At 47.3% G+C, this 21,381-nt stretch overlaps 1 protein-coding gene and 1 long non-coding RNA gene across 2 annotated transcripts in view; one reads left to right on the top strand and one right to left on the bottom strand.

Moving 5' to 3' along the window:
• Positions 1-21,381, top strand: part of NHS (NHS actin remodeling regulator) — a 337,315-nt gene that overhangs the window by 245,276 nt on the left and 70,658 nt on the right. The window lies entirely within an intron of this gene.
• Positions 549-21,042, bottom strand: LOC125091569 (uncharacterized). Its single transcript, XR_007124682.1, has 8 exons — positions 20,811-21,042; positions 17,687-17,880; positions 16,093-16,209; positions 10,288-11,184; positions 1,751-1,855; positions 1,246-1,326; positions 813-998; positions 549-682 (listed from the first exon to the last, which is right to left on the bottom strand). It is a non-coding gene; the product is annotated as an uncharacterized LOC125091569 (long non-coding RNA).

Here is a 21,381-nt window from a genome sequence, read left to right as displayed (position 1 = left end):
GTTGGGCAGCAATGGATGGGAATAATGTTCTCTCAGAAAGGACACATTTACAGTGGAGAAGGTTTTCAAACTTACCTCAGAGCTCTAAGTAGTGAAGTTGTTCTTTGGGGGGTAGAGGGGGCCAGATTGGGCAAAACCTCTGCTTCTCCTCTGATGCATTCCATGGGGCTCCATTTTGGCTAAATCATCATAATTCCCACCAAGACAGCACAGAATGATAATGGTTTTATTTATTATTTTATATGCATTGCCAGTATATGCAAAGCTTTATAGCTTGCCATAAATCGAGAGGGATTATCACAGCTGTTACTTATTTTAACAGGTCACAATACAGTAGTTTATGCCAGATGGTTTGGAGAATTTTGAGAGAGAAATTTTATACAGGCAGCCACATAGATACTAGCTTGGGTGGTTGCACCCTGAAATTAATTTACATTTGTTATGATATAAAATATATATGAATAAACACATAGCTCCTTATGAGCGAGTGAGCCATTTTATAGCCCTGATTCCTTCTGGAAGTTGTGGGGTCTCCTGTGAGCAGTGGTGGGCAACAGCAGGGATTGTGCTGCTAGGGCGAGATGGGAGAGGAGGGTCACCACGCCCGACGCCATGAAGGAGACGTCCAGCTTGCTTCAGGGAAGTGAACTTTGGTGGCAAACCTGGGTTTCCATGATTGGAGCTGAAAAGAATAAGGCAGGGAAGCCCCCCCACCCCAGAAACATGAGGAGAATGTGTGCATGATAGAACATAGAGCTGAAATTGGGATCTCCAAGGTCATAAACAAGGTCATTCTGGGGCAAAAAGTTTACCCAGCCTGCACAGACCACAGAACACATGATGGCCCTTGCAGATGCTGAAGTCTATGTGTAGAGTGATCAGTCCTGGATGATCAACAGAAATGGGAAGAAAAACTAGGTACTGATGATCAGCAGTCATTCCCGAAGGTATCTTTGGTTCCAGGTTTCACAGAACAATAGACTTCCAGAATGACAGACCTAGAGAAAACCTGATAGATCATCTCTACCCTCCTTCTTTCACAGATGAAGAAACAGACCAAGAGGATCATTTAAACATGGTCATCTTGGTTCTTTGATAAAAAAAAAAAAGAAAGAAAAAAGTAAAATCAGACTGTGAAGGTATTTGGACTCTGTCGGCTTTCTCCACAGTGTCTCATTGATCTGCCCCACCAACTCCTCTCCTGGGCCTGGCCTCGCTCCGGGAGAGGACCACATCCCCACCTACCAGAATAATCCGAAGACCAGGTCCAAAGCACAGCTCGGTTTTCTGGGTAAATCTCCCCATGTCATAAAGGGAATACCGCCTCTGGAACAGGAATAAAATTATTTAGGCTTTTCAAGTCAATTCTTCAAGCTCCTACTAATATCTATTAGTGTCCACAGAATAATTAGACAGAAAAGGTGAGTTTTAAACAGATTTGGAGCCTTTAATGGGCTTAATCTGTGTGCAGAAAAATCAGAAAGTGACAGTATTTCGAAAGCTGAATAGCCCATGAGTGTCAAGAGATAGAACTAGAACCTTTATTATGGATTCCCCCAAGATGACTGGTAGAAAAATGGAAAGTGTATAGGTTAGATCATACTGAAATGCCCCACTGATTCCAGAGATGGTGAGCTTTTAGCATCCTCCCCTCTCTGGAACACAGCACTAAGCCTGAAAGTAAGGGAGCTTCCCCAGGTTGCAGATAATTGTCAGCAAGCCTGTGCACTTTATGAAAAACGTTGCTTACGTTCTCGCTCAGTCCATTAGTAACTCTCGTTTAATGAACAGATGTTACCCAGCCATGGTGCCTCTTCTCTTCAGCTCACTGTGTATTCAAACCATGGGGAAGGAGCTAGAAGGAGGGTGAGAGAGGCATGACCGTGGAGAGTGAAATATCAAGGAAACATTAAATTGTGTTTTCGTCTCATCTGATTACAAAGATAGGAAAGTGAATCGTTCGAGGTAGGCTAAATTCTGGTAATAAAATCCCCAACACTTCAGAGGTTTATTTCTCACACTCTAGGCCAACGCAGGCCAGCATTCGCTCATTTGGGCACTAAGGCTCCCCCGTCTTGGGCTTCCAGCACCCCACACAGAGCATCTGTGTCTAGCCCGCAGGGGAGGGAAGGGAGCGTGTATAGGAACAGGTAGGAGTTTCTTCGGGCCAGGCTGGGACGCACACACCCCTTTGCCCCCATTCCGTTGGCTGGCACTCAGCTCTATGGCCACGCTAACTGCGGGGGAAGCTGGCTGTAGGAGAAAGAGAGCCTGGCAAACAGCTAACTAGTCCGTGTCTTCCAGGGAAGTGTAAAATATGCTTTAAAATAATAAGGGGCTTCAGGAAACTCCTCGTGGTTGGATAAACTTTAGTTCTGTGCAAAATCGCCTACAGAGACTTCCATATTTCCTGGCAGTGCAAGGTCAAGGGCGTGTTTCTGCCCGGAGGCACAGTACAGATCATAGGCTGACCAGCTAGGGCCCACGGACCCAAACTCACCCGCTGCCTGTTATTGTGGATAAAGTTTTATTGGAACACAGCCACATCCATTCGTTTATGCCTGGCCTGTGGCTGCTTTTGAGCTACACACATCAGCAGTGTGAACCGGTTCCAGCAGAGCCCGCGTGGTCCACAAAGCCTAAATTAATTACTGCCTGGCCCTTTACAACAGAACAGGTTTGCCGATCCCTGCTCTAGGTCTTCACTGTCCTAAGGACGACACATGTGCAACTGTTTCTTCTTGAGACCCGGGATCCTTGTAAAAACAAGTAGGATACCCACTTGGACTGGGCTGTAAACTCTGCCCTTAGAACGTCTGCTCCAACAGGGCCCAGACGCTGTTGGGCCAGCACTGAGCACAGTACCTGGCATCTAAGAGAGGTTCAGTAAATGCTTCTGTTTGAACCGTCAGCCATAGGAAGCATCGGGTACCCTAACCGCGGTACAGGGGAATGGGAGTCCGGCAAAACTATAGTGTGAGCATGGCCGTGAAGACCTCCAGCAGCCTTTGTCGGGCTTTTATTATACGCCAGGCACTGTCGTGGTGTTTTATAACTATTCTTTTATTTACTCTTCCTAATAAGCCTGTAAATTAGGTATTCCTATTTGCATTTTACAAATGAGGAAACCAAGGTTCAGAGAAGTCAAATTATTTTCCCAAGGCCACACCGCTAAGAGGTGGAGGGGCTAGGATTTAAGCACAGGTCTTCCTGGGACAAAAGCCCAGGGTTTTGTTTTGGTTTTTCCTCTACACCATGGGAACCTTGAAAACTTTATTCAAATCAGGCAATCTAGTTCTATCATTTATTTTCATCATCACTGCTCATAAGAGCCTCAGTCTTGTAAAGATCCATGTGAAGGAGAAGACATGGCCATTTCCATTGCTGTTGGGTGTCCTGCCAAGGCTCTCCCTTGACAGAGCAGCCCTGAAAACCCGGAACAGCACAGTTCAACTCTTGAGATCTAGGGTTTGTGACTTGGCCACCAGCTCCCCTGCCGTCTTGCCAGGGAGGGCTGTAGGAGGCGGCCCTTTTGCTCACCTAAACATCAGTTCTCATTCCAAGGCCTGAGTAGTCTGCGTCACACAGCAGGGCTGCCCGTGTCCCTAGTGGAGTAGGTTTGGGAGCTTGTACGTACGTAGGTACACACACACACACACACACACACACACACACACACCCCACCCCACCCCACCCCCCAGACCTCACCGCACACTGCTCTGCCCCGCCACTGAGCCTCTGCAGAGCACGTCTAAGGGAAAGCCTTCCCTTCTCTTTTCTGAAGCTCTGACTGGCCTTCCCGTCAGTGTCCACTCCGTCAGGCCTTCCTGAAGTCTAAAGGGCCCAGGTCAGTCCTTGGCAGACAAAACCATTTCCGTGGACCACTTGGGGACATTTGGCATTCTCAATCATGCCGCCTTCTTGAAACCTTTTTGTCCCCTGGTTTCTGAGACAGGGCCCTCCCTCCCTCCTGGTCTCCTGCTTCTCTGACTCACCTCGTTCTTTCTCTCTGGTGGCCTCCTTTCCTTTGCCTACCCTGCCCTTAAAGTTTGGGATTCATGTCTCACTTCTCACCCTCACTGGGGGAGTGGCCACAGCACTTCCCCCACCCATCCTTCCTGTGCTAGCCTCTCTCTCTCTCTCTCTCTCTCTCTCTCTCTCTCAGGGGGACTCCAGCCAGATTTTCTATCCTTCCTGGTGGCTGGCAACCCTCCGAGGAGGTTAGTGTGAGTGGGGTCGGAGGAGAGCAGCCAACCCAGACTAACTTGGGTTCGATGTGATATTTCATGTGACCACAATCATAATTCATGATAATGCCAATTAGGAAATCTCTACCAGTGCACATGCAAACCCTGTGATTTCTTATGACCTTGGCAAGTTAGTGTTTCACCACAATTTGTGAATTATGGAGGAGTCACGGGCCTCGTGGACTCCGTACTACCCACGCATGTAAATCTGCCCCGGGCAGAAACCTCCCTATTTGCAAAGAGATGACCTGATAGAGAATAGTCCAGTTTTTCTGAGATGGGTTTCCAAGGCATCAAGACAGATTACCAAAACCTGTGTCCCACAAGGCATCTTGGGATAATTTCATTCACTGGTTTTTCCTTGTTATATATTAGGGTATATCCCAGGAGTGTCGCAGTGGCCCTAAATGGCTTTTTGTCTTCTGCATGCCGTTGTTACATATACAGCCTACCCGCCTAAGGCACAGGCACACACTGCCACAGTTTTTAACCCTGGTTCAGCCCCACGGCTGGCTCAGTAAATCACCCTTCCCTGGAGAGGAGTTCATCACCGTGAAGGCATTGTCTTTGCAGTGTTTTTAAGCCTGGGCAGAGTGAGTTGTATCTAGGATGCAAGGTTTCAGCCACCAGAGATGAAAAGGGGAAGGGACGCAATGTGACAATTTGGGGGCTGCTCTAGTCCTGTTACACACGGGCACCTGCTCCACACCAGTCTCTGTCTTCCCTCTTGTCTGGGCTGGAGGAGTTGGCACCGTCGGCGTGTCTGATTCTTCTGCTGTTGGTCAGAGGCTGGGGACAAGGGAGGTGAGAAGGGAGCCACGGGGGTGCGGTGCTGAGCAGCCGCGGTCGGTCCAGCCTGTTGGTGATGTGCCGAGCCCATTGCCACTCCGGGCATGGGTAACACGCAGCACCAGCCGTCGCGCTACCGGAGAAGCAAACGCATAGGTACCAGAAATCCGGATCCAGGATCCTCCGCAACCCCCGGCTTGTCTAAGCGCGCAGGGCCCGCTTTGTGGCCGGCTCCCGCGCACCGCGGAGTTTGGGGCTGGGGGCCGAGTCCTGCGGCTCACTGCGGCTGGCGGCAGGGGACGGATTATTTTTAGCAGGTTCCCTTTAGCCCAACAGAGCCGGGAGATGTTCACGGAGCCGGGCGGTTGTCTGCAGAGCGTTGGTGCAACCGTGCCTGCTGCCCGGGAGGTTTGGCTGCCGCAGTCCCCTCCATTCACTGGGCTGTAAATCGAAGCTGTCTCCACCGGCAAGGCGCTCGATCTCAGCGTGGCCCTGGGGCTACGTCCCGCCCAGGTCTCCCGGCACCTGATTTCCCAGTGGTCAATTAGGTGTCTCAGCCTGCAGCACTGAAGCAGTGGAGGGGCCAATGCCCCGGCTTTGATGGAGCGCGCCGTGCGCAGAGACCTCCCCAGTCGACTTCCTCATCAGAAGGCAGCATCCATTCATAATTCTCTCTCTGCCTGTGGACCGAGTTAGGCTGGAGCTGGGCATGGACTCCTGCGATCTCCCTTTTTGCATCTGAAGGGGAAACTAAGATAAAAGGCAAAAGGAAGAGGGGATGCGGTCCTAACGCAACAAGGCGCTGGCAAGCCCCCCGAGAGGCCTCTCCTTCGCGGGGAGAGGGAGAAGAGGCATATCCTGAGCCCAGCGCCCCAGCCAGCTGCTGCTTCGCTGCGGAGCCGGAACGCATGCCTACCTCACCTGACGGCCGCATTCCTGGGGAGCCGGCGCGGGGCCCGGCGGCGCGCCCAGGGCGCACGGGCGGTAGGATTTCTGCACCCGGGGAACGATGCGCGGGCGGGCTGCCCAGGGCCGAGCCCGAGCCCGAGCGGGCGCCCGGGGAAGCTAGCCTCGGCGCGGCGCCCCACCGCAACCCCCCGGGATGCTCCGCGACTCGCAGCCCAGGCCACTCGGGTGTGTGTGAGGTGGGACCGGCCGGGGGCGGGGGCGGGTGTTGAGGGGGAAGGGGTATGGGCAGGTGACATCATTTTAAACTAATTTTTCACAGCTCTGGGTGGTGGGTGAACTTGGGGGACGGAGGAAGCAAGAGCCGCAGCCCTACCGCGCGCCAGCCTAAGAGGAAATCCCCCCCCCCCCCGCGCCTGTCGCTGCCCCCAGGTCTGAGAGTCAGGTCCCCTTGGCAGAGCACAGTGAGGGTGAGCAGGCGGTCAAGGTGGACCACGCATAGCTCTGAGGGGCGAGGGGAACAGCTCCGTCTTTCAGGGGTCTTTTTATTTTAATCATATTGCAGTTGCAGCTTTGAAGTTTGCCGCCTCCACCTCACCCCTCATCCCGGGTTCTGGGGCGGGGCGGCACTTTTCCACGCCGCTACCCAGGCCCTTACCAGCCGAGCGGAGGGGGCTGCAGGGGCTGGTGGTGGGTTTCCTATAGGGGGCATGGGGACTCCAGGGCTCCGCGAGAGGGAGTGCGCCCTGAAGCTGAGCCTTTTGGGAGCTCTGAGGGCTGAGGGAGAAGTCCGGGATCCGGCTTGGTGCTCCATCCTGTTTTCCTGCCCTGCCACTTGGTGTTGGGTGACATTTCGCCTGTGCAGGGGTTTCACCGTCATGGAGCTGGCTGTGATGCTGTGAGGCAAATGGACTGTTAGGATGGGCTGGAAGAGAGAGGCGAGAGAGCTGGAGCTCTTCCTTTTGTGGCAGTGTTAACCCTGTGGAGCCCGCTCCCTGGGCACACCTGTCCACCTGGGTCACCATCTGTGGGCACGAGTGGGGCTGCCAGGCTGAAGAGCCCTGCCAGGTCTGGTGGTCCGAAGCCGGACTTGCCGTGGGTGGGCAGGGCCAGGAATGTGTGGGCGGTAAAGGAGCAAAGCCCCAACTGGTGCCCCCTTAAGGGAAGGTTAAGCAGGCCCAGCCATGATGGTGCACAGCGCTGTAGCCAGAGTGTGGTCTGCTCTGCTGTGAGTTTGGGAGCTCTTGTTCTACGAGGTTTTTATTTTGCAGTTTTGTGCCTCCTGGTCACCAGTTTGTTTTTCACATCTGCTTGTGAGCAAGGCAAAGATAACAGCATCTAAAAATAGCCCTGCGGCTGGAGATGCAGCTTAGCTTGACCCTACTGTCACAAGAATGGGGTCTCCCTTCCCGGCTGTGGGAGGGTGAGCCGAACTTGGGCTCCCAGATAGCAGGAGACCAGGCCCACACATCTCCGGAGCAGCGCAGCATCCATTCTCAGGGCCGGGCAGGGATGCCGTGGTGTTGGTCTGTGGGAGACGGGCAGTAGCTCCTCCATTCCTATGTGAGGCCCAAAGCAACTGGGCTGGCTGCAAGATTGGGGGATGGGAGCCCAGACAGGGACCCCTTCGCCACCCCCAGCCACTGGCATCTGCAGCTTCACATTCCCTAAGAGTCCCACCCAGCCATAAATACAGGGCTCTCTCCTCGGTGCTTCAGGGGCCAGCAGGCCACTCCTCCCCCCACCCCCAAAGGAGTCTGGCCCAGAATACAGAGGGACCAAAAGGTCCAGGGTGCACATCACAGACCAGCTTCCTCTGTGAAGCCAGTAGCTGGGGTGCCACTCTTTCCTTTCCAGCAGGAAATCCTTGGACAGCTGAGGGATGGACCTCTTCTTGGTGTTTGGGAGGTGCCCGTTCTGTCTCAAGGGGGCTGCCCTCAGCTGATGGAAAAGGTGCCACATGGAATGGAGCCAGGAAGGGACTGTTGCAGTAGACGGTGGGAGCCCTGGTCTTCTCCTGGGGGTTGGAGATTCTGGGAGCTGCTCGGCCTCTCCCATTCTTTATTTTCAAAAGCCTTCACTTCCCCCATGTTCACCTTTTCTTTGGAAGCAAATGTGGCAAAGTCCAGCTTGAAGGAAAAAAAGGCCCCCCTCTGTTCTTGATTAATTGAACTATGGTATTTTTTATTTTTGAAAATATATGGGTAATTGCTGAAAAAATGTAAATGCCTAATTGTCTACAGTGAAAGAAACAAACTAAAGAGCCTGGGAATCTGGGAGGGAAGGTACAAATCCCATCACCAGTTCTCTATTCAAGATGGAACCTACCAGGTAATTCTCCCCTCCCTTCCAAAGTGAATTGTGATTTTTAAAAGTTTCCCTTTATTTTCTGTAGATCATAAATGTAATCACTGGGCAAATATTAAGGTAGAGAGCTTGATTTGGGGGAAGGAACAGACTGGGAAACTGAAAGCACGTCTGAGAAATCCCTCATTCCTCTAGTCATCTAGTAGAGACTTAAAAACCAGTTGCTAGTTTATCTTTAAAATGTTCCCGCCATCTCTGTGTTCCCTACAAAAGATGCAAAAGGACTGCAGATTCAGTGTAGTCTAAAGGCCCAGTGCAACAGGAGCGAAGTCTCTAGCCACGCAGAAGAGTAGATGGGAAGACCCAGAGTGGGATTCAGATTTTACAAAAACGCCATCGACTTTGCTCTGCCTGTAGCAAGCAGAGGTCAGCAATACCTCGCTCTTACACAAAAGGGGGCTGCTTCCTCTTGAAGTTCACAACCTGAACCAGCAATCCACTAGAGACACTGAGCATCCATATTGGTCAGCAAAGCCAAATACTATTACAAGCCCCAAATCTCAGGAGTTTAACACAATGCATTTATTTCTTATCACATAAGGTCCAATCAACTTTTGGCTTGTAATGATATGGAACCTAGTCTTCTGCCTTCTTGTGATTCTACTATCCCACAGGGCCTCGGAGTCCTTCCTGGGTTCCTCTGCATCTAGCCAGCAGAAGGCGATAAAGAGAGCGTGGAGGATTGTCTGGAAGTAGCACGCCTCCTCTCCACCCACATTCTGCCGGCCAGAACTCAGTCACATGGCCACGGCTACCTGCAAGGGAGATTGGGAAATGTCTGTGCCATGGCATAAAGCCCTCTGGTGTGAAAGACGCCCCTGGGACTTGGGTTTGGCTCTGGACAAGTCATGCAGCTAAACACTGATCTCCATCTTAAAAATGGTGGTAATTCCACCTGCCTTTCCTGTCTCGCAGGGATTTGGCAAGGTATAGAGATATAAAAGGCTCCTAGAGGGACCATCTGGTCTAGCCTCTTTAGGCAAGGTCATTGTCATTATCCTCATGTTATAAATCACCTGCCTGGTGTGACACAGCTAGTTTACGGCAGGGCTAGGATACGAACCAGTTCTATGGGATATAGTTTCAGAAGGCTGGTATACGGTCTCTGGATATCCTTTAATTGTGTATAATTACTAGAAACAGCTATTCATATTATGTAAAATCCCTGTGAGATTTTTTTTTCAGTTCTTAGTATAGAACCACTTACGGTCAGGCTTAGAATAGCGAGGTTACTGGTCTATGTCCTGTACGTACATTAACTCATCGAATCTTCACGGTAACCCTGGGAGGTAGGGACTATTATTATCCTCACTTTAGAGATGAGGACGCTCAGGCACAGAGATTAAGTAACTTGCCCAAGGTTGTACGGATAACAGGTGCCAGATCTGGGGCTTGATCCCAGGCAATCTGGCTCCAGAATCTGGCCCTGGATATTTAACTACACTGCCTCTCTGAGCTGGTGGACTCCATGTCTAGCCCTCTCGGGTGTGTCCCATCAGCACCGAGCCCGATACTCGGGCTTTAATATTCGGAGTTTCCTCTCTCAGTGAGTGACCTTGAAGGTCCATGACAGGGAGTCATTTGTAAATGTGCTGAGGCATGAATTTGAGCCCCAAGCATAGGAAATTGATACGTAGGATCGCACTACTTCAAGGGAGACCCAGCCCCGATCTCCAGCTCTGACAGACCAACGAGGCTTTTTTTTTTTTTCCCTTTAAAAATTTTTGGTCTACTCATCACTGGGTAGGCAGTAACTATTGTGCAATAATAAAGATATTTATTTCCTTGTGAAAAGCAGCCTTGCAATGAGAGAGGGACTCTCCAGTGCCAGGTTAAAAGGCACCTTGGTGATTTGGTGGAGGTCGGGCAAGGTGAGCATAGTCACTTGACTCGAGGTGATTGCTCATTGGGGTCATTTTGTTTATTGTTGCATAAGAAACGGTCCTAAAGCTTACTGGCTTAAGAAACAAGAGCCCACCTGTTGGTTCAAGATGCTGGAGTCTGGGATGAGCTCCCTGGGCAGTTCTTCTAGTCTCGCTGGTAGTCCGTCTGCTAGTAGGTCACCTGGGGGCTGGCTACACTCTTTCTGCGTTGTCTCAGGACTTCTCCCTCTCCAAGCAGCCTCTCCGCGTGGTCTCTCCAGCAAGGGAACAGGACTTCTTACCTCGTGGTTTAGGGTCCCCAAGACTGTAAAGGCAGAAGCTTCCAGGCCTTCTCAAGGCTGGGCCTGTGACTTGTATTGCCAACAGAATGAGCCGGGTCACAGGCCCGGCCCAGACTCCCGGACAGAGAAATTCATGAAGGGCGTGAGTACCAGGTAGGGTGGAAACAGGCTACCCAGTGGTGAAGCCTGAAGCTTCTGTGTTTACAGATTTGAGGACTCCCAGAGGTCTCAGGAGAAGCTGGCTGTACATTAAAATGCAGGTTAAATAAAATCCTCTCCTTTCACTCCAGCTGTTTCTGCAGCCCCAAACTACCAAACCGGTTATCTGGGTCCACGAAAGCACTGAGGCTGTAGATGTCTCCACCCAAAAGGAAAGGGAACTGAGGTGGGTGACTTCTCTTGCGTCTCCCATACTTTGTCTCAAAGGTATCAATTTTTAAAAAGGTATCAGTGCCCGCCTTCAGACAAAAACCGAGAATAATTTCTGAAAAGTCAGTAGCATGCCAGTCGGATCAGGAGACAAGACTATTTCTGATCTCCGTCTACTCTTCCCCGGCAAGTCACACATCCCCAGGTGACTTAGCAGGCATGGCAGGCGCCCCCGGCTGCCCCCAGACGTAGAGCCGTGTTCCTGCAGAAATGGGCTCATGGGTTCAGTCTTCCACGCTTCCATTCCAGATCATCGTCCTCAGGTCCTTCAGTCGCTGGAGTCTGCGGGGTAAAGGGCTACTTCGGTGCGCCACCCACATCCCTCCCCCCCCCCCCCCCCGCCACCAGGTCTCAAGCCCGCACCAGTCAGAGCTGGGCACTAGTGGCTGACAGCTCACAGCAAAGTCCCTCTCTGTGAACTGTCCTTGGCTCTAGAGAGACCCACCTTGTCCAAGGTCGCACCCCTTCCCATGGCAGCCCTACTCTGATGACTGGTCGCCTGGCCTCATTTTAGGATGGCTCTGCAGGGCCGCTCCAGAGCTCCTCCTTGGGACTGGCTGAGCCTTTGCTGTAACTGTGTCACGGCCGCCTTCTCTCTGCCCAGTCCTGCCTCGCTCCTTCCTAGATGTTGACCCCAGAAGCATTTGTACCATACTTCTTGCACACCTATGTCCACGTCAAAGTCTACTTCCAGAGACCCTGACCTGAGATGGGGGCTTGTAGACTGTGTTGCTTAGCACTACAGGTTGGGCTACTGTGGATACACACAGAAAGAGGCAGGACATACAATAGGTCGTCCCCAAATTCTTCCAGCTGGGAAGACAAGTACTTAAGTAACAATATGAGAAAATGAGCAAACATAACAGTCTTAAGTAAGTTTGATGCTGCAATGATTTTTTTCCCCTCCTCACTCTACCCTTCACAAAGTTTTTCCCCCAAAGTTTTTTTTTGTTTTTGTTTTGTTTTGTTTTGTTTTGTTTTAGGGGATGGGTGATTCATGACATTGATTATCTGGCTAACAATTGCGCCCAAGTGTTCTCCCACCTGATTATTTCTTCCTTTGGGCATGGCACTGGCAATCAAAATTTATCTTTCAAATTAAGGCTATAATTATATTTTGATAAAGATCTAGCAATTCAATGAGAATGAAATTTTGAGGGTTGCCAGGAAACGGATGACTCTGGGTTATAGAGAAGGGTTTGCATACAGAATACTAATAGGTGGTTCAGCACTCTTATCTAGACCTTTCCAATAGCGTCTGATAATGCAGGCCCATCAAGTACTGTTTCTCTCCTATTATTCTAGGAGGATAAAAGCGATGAAAGATATAAGCAGGGTTTTATGAATGAAAAGGTGATTCATTGGATGTCTTTTGGTCTATCTCACTAGAGTTAAGAAATAGAGTAATAATTATGTGGTATTGCCACAGAATACAGGAGACAAAAGCTTGCTCTTATTTCCTTGCCTCCTCTTTTATTGTAAATAAAAGCAAGATGTCCTAGATATTGGGTTATTGTTTTCTGTTGGGAGACAGGGACCTGCATTTGAAATGGTGTTGACTCCCAGGAAAATAGAAACAGTGGAAATGTGTATCATGCCATATTCTAATTTTTCTTTACCTTTCCTTTCCCTTTTATACTGTCCAATTATTACAAATTCATTCATTCAACAAATATGGAGTCCAGATATTGTGTGGGTCCTACTGAAGGATCTAAGAAAGTTTAAAGTGGGTAACCACATATGGAAATAATAAGTAACAATACAATAGAGTAGCACCCAACATAGTATTTTGGGGAAGGGTTGGGGGTAATCTTTTTATTGGAAAAATTGAATTACATTTATATATTGAATATAACTTAAATACAATTAAACTATATAAAGGTGTTAAGGGTTGAGTTCCATGAGCTCTGAAATATACATGTCTGTAACCACCTCCTGAAATAATATATAGTACCTTTCCATCACCCCCAAAATTGTGTTAGTACCCCTTTCTAATCTTCCACCCGCTGTGGCAACTATTACGCTGATTTCACCGAGATTAAATTTGCCCGTTCAAGAACTTCATATAAATTGAATCGTACAGTATGATTTTTTAAAGATTTATTTATTTATCTGAGAAAGAGCGAGTGAGTGCCGTGGGAAGGGCAGAAGGAGAGGAAGAGAGAGGATCCTCAAGCAGACTCCCCACTGAGCATGGAGCCTGATGCGGGGCTTCATCCCAGGACCCTGAGATCATGACCTGAGCCGAAATCAAGAGTGGGATGCTCAACCGACTAAGCCACCTAGGTACCTCTATAGTATGGTTTTTTAAAAATGTCTGGCCTCAGGCACCTGGGTGGCTCAGTTGGTTGCGCATCTCACTGTTGGTTTCAGCTCGGGTTATGATTTCGTGATGGTAAGATGGATCACTGCATCACGCTCTATGCTCAGCACAAGCCTGCTTGAGATTCTCTCTCTTTCCCCCTCCACCTCCCCCCCCCACCAATAAATGAATAAATCTTTAAAAATGTCTGGCATCTTTCAGCAAAATATTTAAATTTATCCATGTTGTAAGTATCAGTAGTTCATTCCCTTTTTTTTTTTTTTTTTAATTGCTGAGCAGTAATCCATTGTAGAAATATGCCACAGTTTATCTAAACATTTTGCTGGGCTGTTCCCAGTTTGGGGCTATTATGAATAAAGCTGCTGAGAATATTTTTGAACAAATTTTTTTGTGAATTTATGTTTTCATTTCTTCTGGGTAAATAGGAATGAAGTTGCTTAGTCATAGGGTATATGTATGTTTAGTTTTGTAAGAAACTGGCAGAGATTACTCCAAAATGATTGTACCATTTTACATTCCCACCAGCAATTTATCAGAGGTCTAGTTGCTCTGTACCCTCGTCAGCACTTGGTATATTAGCTCTCATTCCAGTGGATATGAAATGGTATCTCACTGTGATTTTAATTTGAACTTCTCTGATGACAAATAATGTTGAATACCTTTTTATGTGCTTATTAGACATTCATATCTTCTCTTCTGAAATGTCTAGTTAATCCCTTTTCTCATTTTTAATTGGGTTCTTTGTCTTTTTATTATTGACTTGTAGTAGCTCTTTATATTTTCTGGCTGAAAGTTCTTTGTTAGATATGTGGATTACAAATATTTACTCCCAGTAAATTGCTTTGCCAATGTATTTTCCAGTAGTGTTCTTTTGGTGAGTAGAATTTTTAAAAAATTTTGACAGAGTCCAGTTCATCAATATTTTCTTTTATGGCTAGTCCCTTTTGAGCCCTGTCAGAGAAATCTGCTTCTCTCAAGTTCATGAAGCTTTTTCTCATGCATTTTCTTCCAGGGGTTTTATAGCTCTAGCTTTTATGTTTAGGTCAATGATCTTTCTATAATTACTTCTTGTGTATGGAGTAAGGTAGGGGTCAAAATTCAGTTTTTTCCCACATGTATATTCATTTGTTCCAGAACCACATGTAAAAAAATTTTCTTTTTTCCCGTTGAACTAACACCTTTAAAAAAAATCATTCGAATGTATGTCTGTGGGTCAATTTCTAGACTCTCTGTTCCAGTGATCTATATGTATACTCTCTTGCCAAAACCACACTGTCTTGACCTCTGTAGACTTATAGTAAGTCTTAAAATCAAGCAGTATAAATCCTCCAGATTGGTTTTTTTCTTTCAAGATTATTTTAGCTATTCTAGAACCTATGCATTTCCTTTTTAAATTTTGTTTAAATTCAATTAGCCAACCTATGCATTTCCATATACATTTTAGAATTAGCTCATGAATTTCTTCAGAACAAATGCTGGGGTTCTGATTGGCCATTGATTTAAATCTGTTAGGGCATTTGGGGAGAATGGACATCTTTAACAATGTCCTCTGATCCCTGAATATAGTATAGCTTTTGATCTTCTAGGTCTTTAATTTCTCTTAGTGATGTTTTACTGTTCTTAGTGTAGAGGACTTGCACATCTTTTGTGCAAGTCTACTTATCCCTATGGATTTGATATTTTTGATGCTATTATAAATACAAATTCCTTCTTATTCTCCAATTTTTCATTACTAGTATATATAAATACAGTTGATTTTATATATTGACCTTATATCCACTGGCTTTTCTAAATTCACTCTTTAGTGCTACCAGTTTTTATAGATTCCATAGGGATTTTAATCTACACAATTATGTTTGATAACAACAATATTTACTACTCTCTTTCTTATGTTTTATTACACTAGTGAGAGTAGATGTTTGATTTCTTCCCAGTCTTAGGGGAATGCAGTCAGTGTTTCACCATTAAATATGGTGGTAGCTATAGATTTTTCAGAGATGACCTTTGTCAGCTTTTGGTATCCAGACTTCATAGAATGAGTTGGGAAGTGTTCCTTTCTTCTCTGTTTTCTGAAATAATTCATGTAAATTGGCACTATTTCTTCCTAAAATGTTTCACGGAGCTCACTGGTAAAGCCATCTGGGCCCAGAATTTTTTCTGTGGGAAGGGTTTTGATTAAGAATTCAAGCTCTTAAGGAGATATGGGACTATTTATATTTTCTATTTCTCCTGCTAGTTTTTTTAAAGGAATTAGCTGTTTCATCTAAGTAGTTGAATATATTAATACTGTAGACTGGAGTAGGCAGAAAGACCAAAGATATCACTTGAGGGGCTACCTGAAGAGAAGGGACTTAGGGAGAGAAGGAGGAAAATCATGACTAAAAACTGGTGTGAGAAAAGACATGAAGTGGGATACGCAGTGGTGTGTGTTGTTGGACATGGACTGTAACAATCTGGTTGAAAGAGAAGTTTTGGGTAAAAGAGAAATGTAAAATGTTAGATAGCTCAGACATGGGTCAATGCCACCATACTGAGGAGTTTGGACTATATGCAGGCAATGAAGAAGCCTTGGATGATTTCCAGGAAATGGTACTTCAGGTAGATGGATTTGGAATGATGGACTGGTAGAAAGCAGAGAGTGACAGTACATGCAGGTCTTTTAGAACTGGCGCAGCGCGCAGAGGTGAGCACTGGCTCAGTGAAAGGAGTCTGATCAAGCGTAAAGCTGGGAAGAGTAAAGTGCTTTAAGTTTTCTCAAGATAAAGACCTCTGAATATTTATTTCCTTGCACACAACACAATGTTAAGCACCTCGTATATACTTCTCTCACTCTGTTACTCCCTTTGTTCCCATATCCATCTCTTTACCTGAACATCCAGCACCTTCAGGAGAAGGTTATCCATGCTAACGTACTAGCGCCTTCCACAGAGTAGATGCTTAATTAATACCAAGCAAATGAAGGGCATCTGAAACAGACTGTGAATCTGTGAATGAACAAAAGGCAGAATAAAGAAAAACTGTATTAGTTAGAATAGGCTACGTTAGGATCCGTTAACATATAAACCAACAAAACTCAGCACTTTAACACAAGAAAAGTCCTATTTCTTCATCACACCAAGTCTGATGTAAGCCTAGAACACGTAGCCCCCAGGGAGCAGAGGAAAAGAGAGCAGCAAGCTGTCGGGGAGGTCTTGTAAGGACCTACAAATGGTGTACACTGCTTCCGCCCGCATCCCACTGGCAAGTAGCTGACACTCTGCTATCTGGCCCCAGTCCAACTGCATAGGAAGCCGGAGAATACAGACGCACACACAGATATTTGCTAAGCACTAAGGACAATTAGGATGGAGTAAAAGGGGAAACTATTATTACTTCCAGCCTGGAGAAACCTAATCCCTAGAGACAGTGAGAGGCTCACAGAGGATGGCCCACACAGACCACACACCAGTTCTGCCAGTAGAGCTCAGTCTCCCTGCCTTTTAGGCCTTAACAGTTACCACCTCAGGGCCGGCATATTGCTACCTAATTTTTAGATGCCAACTCCTCCAGAAGGAACTGTGAGCAGAACGAAGCACTAATAGACTCCGCTGTCGGTTACCTGGTAGCTCCAGCCAGAAGCACAAATGGAGAGAGGCACAATGTGGGTCAGGGAAGGAAGTTTTGATGATGAACCTCCCGGGAGGCAGCAAAGCAGTCCTGCTCTGGGAGGTGTCTGTGCTAAGCTCATGCCAGCTGCCTACAGAGAACTCTGTATCCCCTGTGATCTGGAGTCTCCTGTTCCAGGATCAAAGCAGCCACCTCGGCAGAGCCTGGAATGCATGGCGAGGGCACAGCAGCCAGGGGACTTGCTGCTGGGGTGTGGCATGTGTAGCCAGAGGTGTGACAGGAGCACCCTGTCTGCTGCAGGAAGGGGGAAACAGGAGGAAGAAGGTTGCCTCCCAGGGTTGGGCTTGGTTCCTGTTCGGTTTTCGGAGTTGGTCTGAGGGTCAGAGATGACGAAGGCCGAGCAAATGGCTCAAAGTCTGACACACAGTGGGTTCTCAGGAAAAGATGCTGTTGCTGATCGTGATGACGAAGGACAGGGGAAACTAAGTCTCCCATCTTAAAAAAGAATTGGGGGGAGGCACTGCAGAGAGCCTGTTGCTTTTCCCCCTGGAAGCCGCCTCCCTAAGCTGTGGCAGCTTAAGCTGTGGACTGTGTCCCCGCTCCCAGGCACCAAGCAGTGGTAGATCCATTTAAACAGAGCGAAATAACAAATGCAAATAAAATGGCAGGACTCTCAGAAAATGAGCCGCCAGAGAGATGAGAAGTGAACCAACCGCAGGAAATCATGAAAGGGCTAAAAAAGATACAGTAACTATAAATGAAGAAAGAAAGCCATTTTCTACTGTCCTTTCCCTCACTCATTCTGTTCCTGCACTCTGGCTTTGCTGTTACTCAAGCGCTCAAACATGATCCCACCTCGGATAGGATAGTTTCTTCCTTCTCTTCCTCCGCTTAGCTGCCTGCTTCTCGGGATTAGGTATGTGCTCTGGTGGCACCTTTGAGAGAAGCCTGCCCTCACTGCTGATCTTAGTTTGAGTTCCCCCAGAAGCAGACCCTGAAACAAGGGTTGGAGTACAAGTGGTTACTCGAGCAGGCAAGCCCAGCAGCACCTGTTGCAGAGTGGGGAGCAGAGAGGAGGGAACAAATCTAATTAAGACGCGCTCACACTCACGAGCGCCCTTAGAGCAGCTGGAACTCAGTCCTGCTGAGGACATCCCGGAGGGGTGGAGACTGCACTTCTGAGTTAGCTTGACCTCAGAGGAGAGTATCTGGAATTGTGGAGGGCTGCCTCCAGGGGCATGAATCCTCTCATACTTCTGGCCCTGCTAGTGACCCAGCATTCTACTGTCCCCAGGAGAAAAATCACCCCCAGACAGAGAGGCTCAGAAGGTCATGGGAAGCAGCCTTTGGAGTGAATGCCAAGGGGATGCTGGCAAGGCACCGAGCTTTACCACCCTGCAAAAGAACAACCCCATTGCTCTTGATCCCCTTCTACCCCACTTTCTGACTTCCTTCTGTAATGCACCCTGATATTTATTATATCTGTATGCTTGTTATGTGTTTCTCCGGCTGGACAGCAAGCTCCGGGAGGACAGGCTTCATATGTCTGTCCATGCCGCAGGGAGGAATAGCACTCGGGATGCTCAGTGTTTATTTGCTGAATGAGTGAATATTCAGAGAAGGATGGAAATTTGTTGACATTATTATCCTCAGCACATGAAAGTGTGGGAGAAGCAGGGCAGAAGTAAGTTGCAGGAATAGAGGTGACTATTACACAGGGGAGAGTCATGGCAGGTCCCTGATTCGTATTTGTTGTTTTTGCTTTTTTTTTTTTAAAGTTTTCTCATTCCAGTTAACATACAGTGTTATATTAGTTTCAGGTGTACAATACAGTGATTCCACACTTCCATACGTCACCTGACACCAGAACCAGTGCCTCCATCCCCATCACCTGTCTCACCCATCCCCCCACTCCCCTCCCCTCTGGTGACCAGCAGTGTGTTTTCTAGAGTTCAGAGTCTGTTTTTTGGTTTGTGTCTCTTTTTTCCCTCTATGGTCATTTGTTTCTTAAATTCTACATGAGTGAAGTCATATATTTGTCTTTCTCTGACATATTTTGCTTAGCATTATACTCTCTAGCTCCATCCATGTTGTTGCAAATGGCAGGATTTCATTCTTGTTGATGGCTGAATAGTATTCCATTGTGTGTGTGTGTGTGTGTGTGTACCTCTTCTTTATCCATGCACCAACTGGTGGACACTTGGGTTTCTTCTGTATCTTGGCTGTTGTAAATAAGGCTGCCACAAACGTAAGGGTGCATGTTTCCCTTTGAATTAGTGTTCTTGTATGCTTCAGGTAAATTCCTAGTAGTGCAATTGCTGGATCATAGGGTAGTCCTTTTTTTAACTTTTTGAGGAACCTCCATGCTGTTTTCCACAGTGGCTGCACCCGTTTGCATTCCCACCAGCAGTGAAAGAGGGTTCCTTTTTCTCCACATCCTCAACACCTGTTGTTTCTTACATTGTTGGTTTTAGAAATTCTGACACGTGTGATGTACATCTCATTGTGGTTTTGATTTGCATGTCCCTGATGATGAGTGATGTGGAGCATCTTTTCATGTGTCTGTTGGCCATCTGGATGTCTTCTTTGGAGAAATATCTGTTCATGTCTTCTGCCCATTTTTTTCACTGGATTATTTGGTTTTCCATTTTGATAAGTTCTTTATATATTTTGGATACTAAACCTTTATTGGATCTGTCATTTGCAAATATCTTCTCCCATTCCACAGGTTGCCTTTTAGTTCTGTTGATGGTTTCTTCCACTGTGCAGAAGCTTTTTATTTTGATCTAGTCCCAATAGTGTATTGTTGCTTTTGTGCCCATTTTGTTTTTGCTTTTTAATGCATAAACTGTGAAGACTAGAGAATGATTCCAGTTTCTTGGTCTGATTTTCCTGGGTACTCAAGGATTTCATTCTTGTCATGGCCATGACATACCCCAGATACCAAATGGAAGAAAACCACCACCAACAAGCATTTCTTTATAGGATGGAAAATGTATTACACCCATAAAGGTCAAGCTGGTCTTGGTCTGTTAGAGAGCCCAGGCCCTTACCCAAGACAATAGTGAAAGGAGTGTGACAGGGACTGAGAAAGGAAGAGGGCTAAGATTGGTGAAGTGCCGTCCAGGGAAGAAGGCGGCAAAGGAAGGGCCTGACACTAACAGCTACATATTCAACTGAGATTTTCTCGGTTTTTGACATGAGCCTTTTGAGGGGTATCCAAACAAATGCAACGTACTCCAGAGCCCCAAATCCATACTTGTTACTAAAAAGGCCCTGACAGCCACACAGTTCAGACCCTGAACCATCTGCTCCAGGCCACTGGCTTAAATTCACCCCAGGAGGATGGAACTTCTGGAATTTGTTGCCCCTGTAATGGCCATCTGCTTGGTCTCTGTGGGTTTGCAGAATACCCTACCACAGAGGACACTGGTATTTCTGGAATTGGCTTCAGCCAGTAACTGATATCTGAAAAAGACCTGGGAGGGCACAGCGGTGAGCCAACGCAGTGGTGAGGGAGGCAGGAATCTGGCACCTCTGCATGTCACGTGTCCCAGGTGGCTTTTGTTCTGGAAAGAACAAACCTTTACCTGGGTCAGTAATAAAGGCAAATAAATGTTGTGCTTACCAAAGCTATTGGTTTGACAGTCTGTGAAGAAAAGTATTTTAAAAAGTCAGAACACTGACTGAAACTCATTCTTAAATGAGATTCCCCAGTTGTGTTTAAGCACTGGCTGCTTTCTCTCCAATATCTTCACATCTTCATGTAAACATCCCTGCCCTAATACTTAATTCCCTGGAGAAATGACAGAAGGGACCCCATGAGCGCCCACCAAAAGAGGTCTGTCCCATATCTACATAGGACTGAATCTATAACTTTGATTGAATTCACTGTCAACTTTTGGGAAACCGTCAGTTTAGAAGGTGTTTTATAGGTTGTGTGAGTGTAATGAAATAATAAATGGTTCTCATTTATTACTGGAATGATCAAATTAGCCAGCTGTCTCTGCAGTCGATGAAATTCTGTTGCAAATGCCTCTTCCTGACGTTGATGTTTTGGTAGAACAAGTAAGCTGACCCTCCCTGTGACTTGGACCATTGCTTGGGCTCAAAACATGTCTTGGGGCTCATGTCATTGACTCATGCCGTTCGGTTTGCAGGTTGGTGGCATTTGTGTTTTCACCTCGGTTTCTATTGCTGCATGGGTCTGAGGCTCTTAAAGAAAAACAGTAAAAGCATTTCTTTACTCTTCAAAGGAATGATACAGCCCATTCCTTTCCAGATCATGTTCTTTTGCCAAACTGATCTGGCCTTGGCGTCTCTGACCAGTGAAGCTCTGCACTATGACTCTTGAAGTCATAGGGCATTCTGAAGCATTCTGAAGGCACAAGTCCATGTGGGGTCAGGTGACTTGCTCTGGGGGCACGGAGAAGGCATCTCTGCGAGGGCTAGCCATGGAAGGCACTCCTGGGCGCTCCTCCACTGCTTGGGAATTGGCCCCGAAGCACAGTGGAATGGAGCACAGTGCTGTGGCTGACACGGTGCCTGCA

This window comes from Lutra lutra, chromosome X (assembly GCF_902655055.1).
Source record: "Lutra lutra chromosome X, mLutLut1.2, whole genome shotgun sequence".
Taxonomy (NCBI): Eukaryota; Metazoa; Chordata; class Mammalia; order Carnivora; family Mustelidae; genus Lutra; species Lutra lutra.
The sequence above is the reverse complement of the archived record's forward strand: the minus strand, read 5'-3'. Positions and strand labels throughout refer to the sequence as shown.